The sequence below is a fragment of the Leptidea sinapis genome, chromosome 28 (genome assembly GCF_905404315.1).
Source record: "Leptidea sinapis chromosome 28, ilLepSina1.1, whole genome shotgun sequence".
In the NCBI taxonomy this organism is placed as follows: Eukaryota; Metazoa; Arthropoda; class Insecta; order Lepidoptera; family Pieridae; genus Leptidea; species Leptidea sinapis.
Genome location: NC_066292.1, coordinates 5987319 through 6002254, shown reverse-complemented (window position 1 = coordinate 6002254; position 14936 = coordinate 5987319).

Below are 14936 nucleotides of genomic sequence, written 5' to 3'. Positions count from 1 at the left end.
TATTATGTACAGAACAACGTTTGTCGGGTGAGCTAGTTATATATAAACCTTAACATTGTACATCTAATATATAACGTTAATAATAACGTTATAAAAAAGCGCTGTTAATTTAAGCCAATCTAATCTTCCTGTGAATATATTATATTGTTAGCTTAAATTAATAATAACCTTAACTATCTCAAATACAAACTGTTAAAATATTGAAAATCTTTTTAAAATGTAATGTGTATGTTAATGTAATATTATGCTATTTTATGAAATTAAATTCTAAAATACACAGTTATCGTTTTAGCCGTACGGCCTTTTGACATACAGAACTACATCGTAGGCTGGTGAGGTCACGTAGGGTAAAGTTGACCCCTTCTAGCGTTGAATAGTGTTCGGATCAGAGTCCGCTTTACTAGTCATTAGGTCAAAGATACCAACAAACATTATGAAATCATCAGCCCGACAACACATTTGTAATCCATGCTTGTTATTTATCTGTTAGCCTTTAACCTCAACTTTCACTGACACTGATAGATGTATTAATATTTCATCTAGATACGACAAGATGGGTGGCCATAGACCAATAGACAATTGACGTTTAAAAATCAGTCTCAAATTATCTTAACTTAAGCAAATCTTAACGATAGCATAACATAACAATTAATTTGAAATGAGTTAAGGGTTTTCCGCACTTAAAAGGCATAAAAAGGCATTTATTTTCTCAAAATTGATTCCTTTAGAATTCTTTTTAATGTGATTTCTAATATACCGTTTCGGAAACAAATGGCACTCTGAGAGATAAGAAGCGGCGCAAGAGACTCTCCCAGCATTCTTTTTTTGGGCTCTTTTTAATGAAGTATACAATATCGTACTGTAATTGTTATTGCTATAAAATAATCATAATCTAGTCCCAGGCTGTCGGATCACTTAGATATTTAACTGTGTTGTAGTAGGATTTACGACAGAGCCATTTTTTTATAAAACATCTAAATTTATTTATAGAGAATGCCTGAACAGTGGCTGGGACTTTATAATAAATATACATTTACCTATAAAGCTATTATGAAGCCTACTAGAATTATTTACAAGCAAACCCCGTATTTCTAGTGTTGTAATAATGAAAATCACTTTTAAGAGAAAAAATATGTGATTTTTGTGAACCTATATTAAATTTTCATAAATGTACTGACAATGAAAATCTAACTAGGTAGAAATGTCAATAATTCATTTCAGTAAGGTCCGCATTCCGGAAGCTGTCTCAATAAGTAGTCCGTCATCATGTATGTTTTGTCATTGTCTACATAACTGAGCATGAAAGAGACAAACTTGATATACACTCTTATCACGGATAACATAATATTAAAACAGCTTCTGGAATACGGACCAATGCAGTAGCATTGAAGTGAATTATTGGCACTACTGGATCTATAACGCCTGTAACTACCAACAACTCGCTGATTACTGCATTGAGCTGCGAGCAAAAGGCTTCAAATAAAAAGAAAACCACAAAAAATAACCTTAGAGTATGCTAAATATCCCTTCACTAATCCCTCTAACAGCAGTGGCCCCGATAATAGAGTAGGTTTTCAAAAACACGTTTGTATCGTCAATTAATTATTTTACACTAGTTTTTTTAATTTCTTACTTTTCAAGGTTCACAATTTCTTCCATATGCACATTTGATGACCCACAATCAATGTTTTAAAGCCTAGTTTTTTAGCCTGGACTAGCTTGTCAATTCTTCTTCATATTTGTTTTGTTTTATAGTGTTTCGCTGTACAATGTTTGTCGAAAATAAAGATATAAAAAATACTTTACTCTAAGTGATTATTAGCCATTACTTATTTACAAGAAGCTCTTTTTTACAAATACACTTCTTCTTTTCTTAAGAAAAGAATGAAGAATTAAGCTTACATTTTCAAACAAACCAAATATTTACAATCGTGAACCATTTCAGCCTTAATTACAAATATATATAATATATCAAAGTGGTAATTCAATACTTCAAACATGTTATAACGTTTAATTAAATAATTATAAGCAATATTATAACATTTCGATATTACCTCAGCTAATAAAATGACAAGCTGTTATTAATAACTGTGTCGAACGTAATCCTTAGCAGGAAGTAATTAGTTGATAGTTTAACTATTCATATATAAGTCTCTGGGTGTTTGATTAGGGTTCTACGGAGATAACCTCGTTCCCTGGAGAAAATATCCACCTTTACACTATCTGCTATCATTTAAATTTATGACAATAATTATTCGGATTTATTATACAATTTAAATGTATATTGGTTACTTTTTGGTTTTTGTTTTAAAAAAAACGATGGCAAAATGTATGCCCCAAAAGTATATATTGAATTTTACTCAGTTCTTTTAGACTAATAAAAAAGAACAATAGGTAACTTTAGCCGCAGTTTTCAATCAATTAGACTCAGTCTAGTTCAAAACGTGTTAGTTCTTGATAAAACTCCTAAAAATATGAGCGATTGTTCATTCGATTCGGAATGACGTATAGAAAATGTCTCGAAGATGTATTAGCACAAAACATTGCAATTTTTACTAAAATTTGATTGTTTTTAAGAAACTAAGATTTTTTATGAAAATAAGGGACGAGACGAGCTGGACTTCAGCTTATAGTAATTGATAAGCCCTGCCCATTGCAATGCAGTGTTGCTCAGGATTCTTGAAAAACTCAAAAATTCAGAACGGCAATACAATTGCGCTCGTCACCTTGAGACATTAGATGTAAAGTCTCATTTGCCCAGTATTTTCACTAGCTACAAGAATACTTCACGGCTGAAATATGCGCCGTTGTGGTACCCATTATCTAGCCGGCTTCCTGTGCAAAAGAGCCTCCCACTGGTAGATGAAAATTCAACTCAAAAAATAATTTTAATAAAGATCCTTGATGAGGAGGAATTTTTCTAGAAAAAATGTTCCGAATCTCGCAACATTATATTTATAATTTTAATTCAACGCTGAAAATAGGTTGCCGTGACGGCCGCATCAAATAATTTGTATAAAACAAATTAATATTAAAAGTAGCTAACAATTTTAATAAATTATGGTATCATTTAGTTGATTTTTTTTTTGCTTTGCGGTTCAAAGTTGGTCGCTGTATGCTCAGTTTGACTTTTCTAAAAATTTGCAACCACACAAGAGGTTCCACATATTTTAACGCATTTAACCTATTCTGATCATCCTATGCACATGATCAGATCGCTAAAAATTACTTATAGATACCTAAAATATGAATATAATTTAAAAAATTTCCAGGTTAAGGACATTGAAGAAAGTACATACAGATACTAATATACCACAGAGTAGGTTCGGATAGATGCTTTGCGTAACTAATCACATTTTTTTCAAATAGTAATCCTTGTAAGACAATGATCATAAAAACAGGTTTCAAGTTACATAATCATTAGATCAATATCATAATCACATGCAGCCTTTAAATTAAAATATAATTAACAGTTTACATTAAGATTAACAAAAACAAGCAAAACAAATTGCCAATTTGAATATCGATGCTTATCGGAACGCAAACTATAATTAACTAACGTTAAACAAAAAATATGTAAAAGATAAAGTAAAAAGGAATGAATACAAAGATGATGTTAGACAGGATGTGTTATATTTTATACCAGCCGGGAAAAGATGAATTGATAGGAAAATAAAAATGACATTAAATTTTTCAATGAAGTATTTTTAATCTCACTGACAATTAGAAGTTCTTTGCCTCTATTAATCCCTAATAAGTCAGCATATTCTGATGTGAAACGAAGGAGTTTCCATTGCATTTTTAAATTTAAACTACACCATAAGTAAACTTAACAAATATTTTATTATTATTCTTCCTTAAAGGCCGGCGAAGCTGCTTCGATTACTCTGGTGTTACAAGAGAATGTGGGCAGCGGTGATCACTTAACATCAGGTACGCTTGTTTGTCCTCCTCTTCCATAAATTCAAATTCAAATATTTTTATTCAAAATTGGATGTGACAACACTTATTGAAAGTCAAAAACTACCACCCATTCCAAAACGAATGCCTGAGAACTGTACAGAATGGGCGCAACAAACTCAGTGGGCTTTATTTTTCATCAAAAATGTATGTTGACAAAGTAATATTGTATAATTAAACTTATTATCTCTTGAGAAGGTCGCGGAATGGGGTAAATTGAACCTTGTCCAATCACCCCCAGAAGACTCAAGTTTGCGCGTTTACCACTAAAAAAACACCATCTGCCGTATCACCGCTCTTCGACAACACTTCCCTTAAAGGCTCGCCTAGTATCGGAATACTGGGTCTCAAAATCTCGAGCGATTACCAATTCCGTAGCCATCTGGAAGGCAAAGCCAAATTGGCTTCGAAGAAGCTTGGCGTCATCAATAGAGCACGGCAATACTTCAAGCCGGCCCACATTCTAGCGCTCTACAAAGCGCAGGTGCACACATGGAGTATTGCTGTCATCTCTGGTCTGGCGCACCCCAGTATCAGCTTGACCCATTTGACCGCGTACAACGTAGAGCAGATCGAATTGTCGGGGACCCAGTGCTCTGTGAACGGCTGGATCACTTGGCGTTGCGTAGTGATGTCGCTTCATTGTGTGTCTTCTACCGCATTTATCACGGGGAGTGTTCCGAAGAGCTGTTTAACCTGATTCATGCCGCCGAATTCCACCTTCGTACGACAAGCCACAAGTTCGGATATCATCCCCACCATCTGGATGTGTGGCGGTGCGGTTTTCAAGGAGCTTTCTTCCGCGTACTACAAAGCTGTGGAATGAGCTTCCTTATGCGGTGTTTCCGTGACGATACGACATGAGTACCTTAAAAAATCTCCTGGAACACCGTGATCACTTAACACCAGGTGACCCGTACGCTCGTTTGTTCCGTTATTCTATACAAATATATATATAATAGCCTGAGGGCAGTCGCTCCATTCCCAATCTGTGGTATCATTAATAAAGTCATTTATGTTACAGTAACCGTTACCGCACAAACGTTTTTAAACAATTCTTTTGAGTATCGTAATACTTTTGTTTTAAACATTTTCTGGGATCATCGCCTAACAAAAGACTATGACAGTTTCAAGCAAATTCCTTTATGTGCCTATGAACATACATAACATTATCAAGAATATATTGAGAAGCAACAGTCAAGATGTTAAAAAAATAACATTAACAACAAATTTAATTAATATTATCAAAATTATGCTAAAAGCAATTATTTTGTATTTTTGGTTCCTCCGTGGCTATGTAAGCATCCCAAATGTATGGAAATATAAAAAAAAACAAAATGTACCATGTAAGCCATAACATATGTACTGGAACCCCTGTTCTAAAAATAAACTAACGGCTGATAATATGGCCAAAGTTTGATGAAATCTCTGTTCACAGAACGTATTTCGCATCGCCGTGGTTATTTGCTCTTTATTGATTAGCAAAGTTCGCAGGAAGGCAACTCTCGTTTCCTACTTTCGGGAGTTTGTTTAAATTCATTGTTATCATTAGGTTTACCTAATGGTAGATTCTCAGACAGCAATGAATTTGATTTTTATCAGAAATTATGAACGGAATCAGCAATGACTCTATATTGCATTTTACCTACGTCTGCATACCAAAACTATTCTTAAATACTTAAAAAATACTTATCAAAAGACATCCTTCTGCATCTTCATAAACCTACTCTTGGAAACATCAACCAATCAAACAATAAGTCCACAGAATCCATCATAGATTCAGAAGTAATTTGGAATATAAATAGTACTGCTTCTCAGCATTCCTAGCAGTCCAGCTGGCCTGCCTAGACGTCTCCCGCAGGGTTCATTCTCAAGCCCATCAATTTGCTGTAAATTTTCGGCCGATGTACTCGTAACCAACACAGAGGATGTTGCGAGTATGACGGCTAAACGTAGCCGCTGACGTCACTTCGATTCTCAAAGTCAAATAAATTTTATTCAATTAGGCTTTTGACTAAGCTAAGCGTTTTTGAATCGTCACTACAAATGTTTCTTTTAAATTACTGAATTTACCATATGTTCGTAAAAAGTTGAGCTCGTGAGAAGACCATACAAGAAACTCAACGGCTACTCTTTTCAATAATAATAATAATAATATCTTTATTAAAAGGTATGCACCCAGTTAAAATTACAATAATATATGTATAAAGTAAAATTATATAATACAATTAAATTTAAAATTAAATACAGTATTTTAATCAATCAAATAGAGTATTTTACAATAATATACCTAACAAATTAGTTTGTAAGGTGCTGCATCCAATATATGAGTCCTGTTTAAATAAAATAAATTATTTCATAAAAGTAATAAATAATTAACTGTACAAATATAAAATATCGTTTATTGGATGCACCAACCTTTAGAGCTTGAATTCATTGTTTGTGTAAAGATGCTTCGTGAACATGATGGTCGTGAACACTGTTACAATTAGTAACTGCATCCAATAAATACAATGATTTATTAACTATAACAGGTCGTCCTGGCACCACAAGCAGCACCCGTTCACGATTTGACGCTTGGTCCAGCCATCGTTCCCTTCGCACATATTTGAGTGAAGGGGACGCAAGCAATGCCATTCAGTGAGCATGAACGAACCATGTAATAGCATACATTCTAGCAAGTAATTCAAGTTAGCTACCAGTGCACTAGCTGAAAAATTGAAGGATCTTGAGGACCTCAAAGTCATCGTAAATCATCTTTACACTCACGCAGGGCGATTGTGCCAGTAACCCATGCCAATGAACCATTTGCATATTCTGACTAAATCATATACTTAGGCTTTCACCTAGACTCCAGACTTAGACGAAAATTCCGTATCAGAGCAAAGAGACAGGAAAGGAACAACTCTCAATTTCGAAGCCCGTTTTGGCTCCTTGGACTGAATTTGGCTGTTTGTATAAAATAAAATTATGGGATTGACAGCTTATAATGTAGCAATCAAGTCTATTGGACTTATGGGATGCAGTTCTGAGAACAGCCAGGCACTCCAACATTAGATAATATAAAGACCTTAAAATCTATTACCACACCTTCCTGCCTTTACAACAAAGTTTGAACAGCATAAGTTTGTTCTATATCTCTTGTCAAACAAGAGATAGCAGAACAAACACTAAATACAAATCTTACATAGAAATCCACCCTTACGGCTACTCTAAATAGATCAGGTATTTTAGAGCTGTACAAAAATTTCCCAGCCTATCCTCATCACTCGATTATGACCACTTTTTCTTCTGCCACTCATCTCCTAATAGTTTTATAACTGATTGCCGTTAGATATAAGAACGAACAAAAACTTAATCCAACATTTTTCAAACCGGATAATTTTATTTGTATCTTTAATTTGTTTTACCATTAAGACGAAATCCTATAAGGATCAGAAAGACTTATAAATAAACCAACCACCCAAAAACCGCAGCTAGAGAGCGAGATAAGAATCCGAAAACGTATGGAATTTGTTGATCTGAAATTATAACGTACCTTTCTTGCCATCATCACCAAACTCGGTTGAAACGACCACACGAATTCTAATTTGAGCCTCTAATGAAACCGCGTACATGTGCGACATTTTTTGTCTAACCATCGCATCGCATCGGATTCCAATCCACATCAGGTATAAAACGTCCCTTGGAAACGATAAAAATGTACCCCACCGTTATAAATATTCATTCATTCGAAGGAAGGGTACTAAGTCACAGTAGGAATATATCAGTTTTTGATTCAGCGCTTTAAAACAATGTTAAATAAATGAGCTTGACTAGATCGCCACAAAATCAGTTTTTGTTTCGTTATTTGATGAGATTCACAATTTCGTGATGAGTCCACTTTAAAATATATCTAGAGAGGCCATAAAGCCCCCTGATTCAACGATATAAAGAAAATTACAACTCCTTGAAGTACTGTGCGCCCAGATTTCAGCACGGTTAAAATATAGTTAAGACAATTTGTTATGGTTTTTGAAAGTGATAACCCTCACTTCTAGGATTAATACACAAATAAAATTTTATGAACGATGCGGGACTAGAACCATCGACCTCCGGCGTTCCGTGCTGGTGCTGCAACCAACTGAGCTAACCGTTCGAGTGATGTATCGTCATAAAATCTTGTATGCTTTGTTCAACTCTCTGGTTGGCTTCAATAGTTAGCTTCAATGCTAAGTGCAAGTAGATCCCATTGTTATAGAAAAAAAGTGAATATATAATATTAAGAGCTACTGATATCATTAAACTGTGGCTAAGTGCTAAATATACGGTCTACGTCAAAGGCAACAAGTAATCATAATTTTTTATGAAATCTGGCTCATATCATGTGTCTTTAGACATTTACATTAGACACGACGATGTAAAATTACACATTTATCTATATTAACTCTTATTGCTTTAATATATATTATTATATATGGGATACAATTCAAGAACATTTATGAGTTCAATGTAAGCAACTACTAAACAAAATGTGTTCAAAAGATGAAAATTTATGGAGCTGCGCAAAATTTTCGAAAGTTTAAACATATTTTTGAGGATTTTAATCTCGATTGTCGAACAAGCATGAGTTACTTCTATGCAAATAAATTTTATTGTACTGGAGTAAGATTTTAAATATATTATATCGATGCAATAAGTTCAATATTTATACTCAACACTAAAATATTTAATCACCTCTCGATTTATTATTATTTTATTCATTATATTGTGAGTATTTATTTATCGGATAAAAAACAAATAATAATAATATTGACAGACTTTTACACAAATTATCTCGCCCCAAACTTGGCATTGGCAACGATATATTTAATACAATATACTTACTTAAACAACCATAAATACATATAAACACCCATGACTCGGAAACAAACATCAATATTCATCATATAAATGTGTGCACCTTCCGGGATTCGAACCGATTTGCTAATAATAATGCTAAACATTAGTATTTTAGAACTAACTTAACAAACCTTAATGAAACAAAATGTTTCTTAAAAAATATATAAGGATAAAGATATTAACAATAATTGAAAAAACTAACTAATGTGAAAACAGGAAGATACAGTATTTACAAAAAGTATCTACTTAAATAAAAAAAAGATTGTGTGGTTTTATGAAAAAAAAAAGTGAAACTTTTTTTCACATTATAGAAATTTAACTTAAAGTTTTTAGAATTTTATTTACATTAAATACTGACAAAAACAAACAAAATAGCGTGGAGCACTGGCACAAATGACTAATAGTCTATACACTACACAGTCAGCTGCTGCGAACTATAGGCGCCGCCCGACCGTCACGCGACAGGATGAAGCCACAACCTGAGAGTTGAACAAAGCATACAAGATTTTATGACGTGACGTCACTTGAACGGTTGGAGCTCAGTTGGGAGAGCACTCACACGGAACACGAGAGGTCGTGGGTTCGAGTCCCGCATCGGTCATAATATTTTGTTTTCAAATTTTATTTGCGAGAGCAATTTAAAACAGTCTATATCACCTACACAGAATATTTTATGTAAGGCCAATGTGTCAAGTAAGGCCTAAAGAAAAATGCGACATTGTTACAATTTAATAGTAGCCCTTATTCAATGAAGAATCTCTCCTATTACTTATAGTTAATTTTGGTCCACTAATCGCTTTTAATATTGAAGCAGTTACGCCACAAGTCGAGCTGTTCAATTGACTATCTATTGTAGTCTTAAGTGGTTAAGGTTCGATAGTCTCAACAATAGAACTTGAACTGTAAATGTGAAATTTCCGAAATAAGAAAGTCTGAAAATTTAATGAAAGCGTTAAAGAGAAAATCAAATTCTACGAATATATTTAACTAAGACCATTTATACGTCTGGAGAGACTATGACAGCTGTGAAAAAAAATTGAGTTTAGAACTATCCTGTATTTTGAACAATTCACGCACACTAACTCGTAGCTTGTCACACACACTAAACTTATATTCCTGGCCTATTTTTATCAGTTGTCAAACCGCAAGTGACTTTCTAGACGTATAAATTATCTTTGATATCTATTTATATTTTGGCAATTAACTAAGAGAGCTTTCGCACTATGTTCGATCCGAATCCGATCCGTACCCGTGAAAACACGGTCCGAAGTAGTCGTAGAACTATTTCTATGGTAGCTTACGCACTAGATCCGGCTTCCGTCATCCGATTTCTTTCACAGATACGGATTGGATTCGGATCAGACGTAGTGCGAAAGAGCTCCAACATTCAAAACATCGTGCAATACGTTTATCAACGTCAGTGACGTGTCACTTATAACCGTTGACTCTTACAACGCTGCCCTCATCCACCACGTACTCATAATATGCTTTGGGTTTCTGTTTCGGCAACTTTCTCATGATTCCATTGGTGATACAAGAGAGTATGATCCGCTGTAATAGTCTGTTCTCTTTTTCCATAAGAAATAAAATAAATTTCACTGAATGTTAAGCTAGTATCTATACCACACAACACAGTTAATATTTTTGTGAACAGTGGTTAGTTTGTTGCAATCCCGAATCTAGTTGTTATAACAATTCATCATTATTCATTATATGACGATATAATAAGCAACAATTAAAGAATGAATAAATTCAATATCCTCCAAACTTGGAAGTGATAATACCAGTGGGAGGCTCCTTTGCACAGAAAGCCGGCTAGATTATGGGAGCCACAACGAAGCCTATTTCTGTCGTGAGGCAGTAATGTGTAAACATTACTGTGTTTCGGTCAGAAGGGGGCCGTAGGTAGTGAAAACACTGGGCAAATGAGACTTAACATCTTATGTCTCAAGTTAGGTTTGGTATACAGGATTTGGTATACTAGTTATAGAATTAGATAAATTAATTATAAGAATTAATCAAAATTAATTCTAGTTATAGATTTAGATAAATTAATTAGATTGTATTAAATAAATGAGGAATGGGACCACATGGGAAGCACCAGCACCAGCATTCAAATAAAATAAGAATTATCAAAATCAGTTCACCCAGTCGATAGTTCTAAGGCAACAATCTTATAAAAATATACTGACGAATTGAGAACTCCTCCTTTTTTGAAGTTGGTTAAAAAGAAAGTATTATATATTTAATTGAAAATTAACTCATACGGATATTTATAAATACCTCTGTCTATCAAACTAAACAAACAAAGATCGTATGGGTCGATAGATGGTGATCTATCACTAAGACTTCATTGGAACTCATTGCTGGCGTTTCAATTAAAAGAAAATAATCTTAACAGATTATTGTTATTTTTGGAGTCAATGTCAGCCAAGGTAGGTTTGTAACTACATACATATTGTTTCGATTTGCAAGAGCGACATCTCAAGTCAATTTCCTAATATGCAAATATTGGGGTTGAGTAGGTTATCAACTGTAAAGTAGATCCTGTAGATGAAGCCACAACCTGAGAGTTGAACAAATCAAACAGAATTTTATAACGAGGCGGTACTCGAACGGTTAGCTCAGTTGGTTAGAGCACCGACACGGAACGCCGGACGTCGTGCGTTCGAATCCCGCATCGTTCATAAAATTTTGTTTTTCAAATTTTATTTGTGTATTAATCCTAGAAATGAGAGTTATCAGTTTAAAAACATAACATTTTGTTTAGATTTGCAAGAGCGACATCTCAAGTCAATTTCCTAATATGCAAATATTGGGGTTGAGCAGGTTATCAACTGTAAAGTAGATCCTGTAGATGAAGCCACAACCTGAGAGTTGAACAAATCAAACAGAATTTTATAACGAGGCGGTACTCGAACGGTTAGCTCAGTTGGTTAGAGCACCGGCACGGAACGCCGGAGGTCGTGCGTTCGAATCCCGCATCATTCATAAAATTTTGTTTTTCAAATTTAATTTGTGTATTAATCCCAGAAATGAGGGTTATCACTTTAAAAACATAACATATTGTTTACATAGTATATTTTTATAATTTTTAGTGCATATTATATCTATTATTTTTGAAGTCGGTTGTTTTTTTGGTAAAATTTTGATATAAACAACCAAGAAAGGAATGCAAAGATTCACCTCTGATTCATCATTTTAGGCTGGGCTTAAAAATATACAGAATACATCTTGGATCTCTTTCTTGTTACCAGCTCAATGCATAAAACATTATCAGAATTTAAGGTTACTATTTGAGACTGAAATAGAACTTGCATCCCTAATGCGTTGGAAACAATCCTCGAACTTGGTCGTGACACAAAAAATGTACAAGTTTTTTCTAATGTTCTGCGTATATTACTGTAGTGAACAGGCGTTTATTGTATTGAATTAATTTTGTAATATTTATTATTTAAAGCAGCTTGTTGTTTAAAATTGTATTTAATATATAAATTGTTTAGTATTTATGTATATTAAAAAAAGGCATAAAAAGGCATTTATTTTCTCAAAATTGATTCCTTTAGAATTCTTTTTGATGTCATTTCTAATATACTAGATACTACTACCGCTTCGGAAACGAATGGCGCTCTGAGAGAGAAGAAATGGCACAAGAAACTCTCCCAGCGTTCTTTTTTGTGCTCTTTTTAATAAAATAAACAATATTGTACAGTCATTTCTATCGATATTAAAATAATCACAATCTAGTCCCAGGCTGTCCAATCATTTAGATATTCAGCAGTGGAGTAATAGGATTTACGACAGCCATTTTTTTATAAAACATTTAAATTTATTTATAGATAATGCCTGAACAGTGGCTGGGGCTTTATTATAGAAGTGTATACATTTACCCTTAAAGCTATTATGTATCTTATGAAGTCTACTAGAATTAGTTACAAGAAATCCCTTATTTCTAGTGTTATAATAATGAAAATCACTATTAAAAGCATGTTTCAAATAAGTGAACAATTTTCGCCACTTAATTTCATCAACGTTTTTCTTTAATCATTAGAAGGACGTTAAAGCGTCAGTTACGCAATTGGTAGAACCGTTGTCACTCACCACGGTGCACCCGCTTCGATACCCGCCCACCAGGTATTAATGTGATTGCAGTTTTTGAATTCAAATGTAAGTTTATCCGACACTTTACAAGGTAGACAATGCTCTTGTGATTTCTCTGGAGTAACAAGAAACTATGGGCTATGGTGATCACATACTATCACGTAGCCTATGTAATATATGCTCTATCGTTCTTCTTTTCCATATTTAAGCTATTTTTTATGAAAATAAGGAACGAGACGAGCAGGACGTTCAGCTGATGGTGATTGATACGACATTCCTAAAATTCGTCACCTTGAGACATAATCGAAACACGGCAGAAATAGGCGCCGTTCTGGTGCCTATAGTCTTTTTTTTATGGAATAGGAGGACAAACGAGCGTACCTGGTGTTAAGTGATCACCGCCACCCACATTCTCTTGCAACACCAGAGGAATCACAAGAGCGTTGCCGGCCTTTAAGGAAGGTGTACGCGCTTATTTTGAAGGTACCCATGTCGTATTGTCCCGGAAACACCGCAAAAGGAAGCTCATTCTATAGCTTTGTAGGACGAGGGAGAAAGCTCCTTGAAAACCGCACTGTGGAGGACCGCCACACATCCAGATGGTGGGGATGAAATCCTAACGTGTCGTGCGAAGGTGGAATTCGGCGGCAGGTTAAACAGCTCTTCGGAACACTCCCCGTGATAAATGCGGTAGAAGACACACAATGAAGCGACGTCTCTACGCAACGCCAAGAGATCCAGCCGTTCACAGAGCACTGAGTCCCCGACAATTCGAGCTGTTCTACGTTGCACGCGGTCAAATGGATCGAGCAGATACTGGGGTGCGCCAGACCAGAGATGACAGCAATACAATCTAGCCGGCTTCCTGTGTAATGGAGCCTCCCACTGGTAAAACTAGCTGAAAAAGCTAACATATGATATAACATTTTACAAACAATTTTTCCTGCACAAAAATTTAAATTAAACTGAATAATATGGCTCTTAAAATTAATCTTTTGCATATTTTTCAAACCGAATATAAACATCGAGCAAACTCGCTCGTTTGCTCTGTTCAGTACATTTTGTGTCCACCTTTTTATTTTTGGGACATTGATTGATTGAACCTTGTACCTTGTCTATGGGAGACTTCGAAAAGCCGAGGGTATTGTTTTTTGTCAGCATTTTTTGTTGAATATCTGATCTAATATTTATTATATCTCCATTTTCATAATTAAGACACAATAAATAAGTTTAAGTTTCTAACTGTTAATATTTTTGTATCTTTTAATTGATTTGGAAGTGTATGAACATAATATGTATATGTTTAAAATGATTTTTTAGTTTTTCATCTTGACAACAAAAGGTGATATACATATCTATACAAATCTTAGTCCCATATTTATTTAGGAATTTTATTTAAATATTGGAAACAAAAAATATATATACCATAATTTTATATAGATTGTACCATTGTTTTGTGGTAGGCTCCTTTCCACAGGATGCCGGCTAAATTATGGGTACCACGACGGCCCCTATTACTGCCGTGAAGTAGTAATGTGTAAGCATTACTGTGTTTCAGTCTGAAGGGCGCCGTAGCTAGTGAAATTACTGGGCAAATGAGGCTTAACATCTTATGTCTCAAGGTGACGAGCGCAGTTGTAGTGCAATTCAGATTCAGTGTTAAGTGATCACCACCGCCCACATTCTCTTGCAACACCAGGGGAGTCACAGGAGCATTGCCGGCCTTCAAGGAAGGTGTACGCGCTTTTTTTGAAGGTACCCATGTCGTATCGTCCCGGAAACACCGCACAAGGAAGCTCATTCCACAACTTTGTAGTACGTGGAAGAAAGCTCCTTGAAAAGCGCACAGTGGAGGACCGTCACACATCCAGATGATGGGGATGATATCCTAATTTGTGGCGTATTGTGCGATGGTGGTATTAGGCGGCAGGAATCACGTGAAACGCGTAATGAAGCGACGTATGCAAAACCAAGTGATGTCGGTCACGATCTTC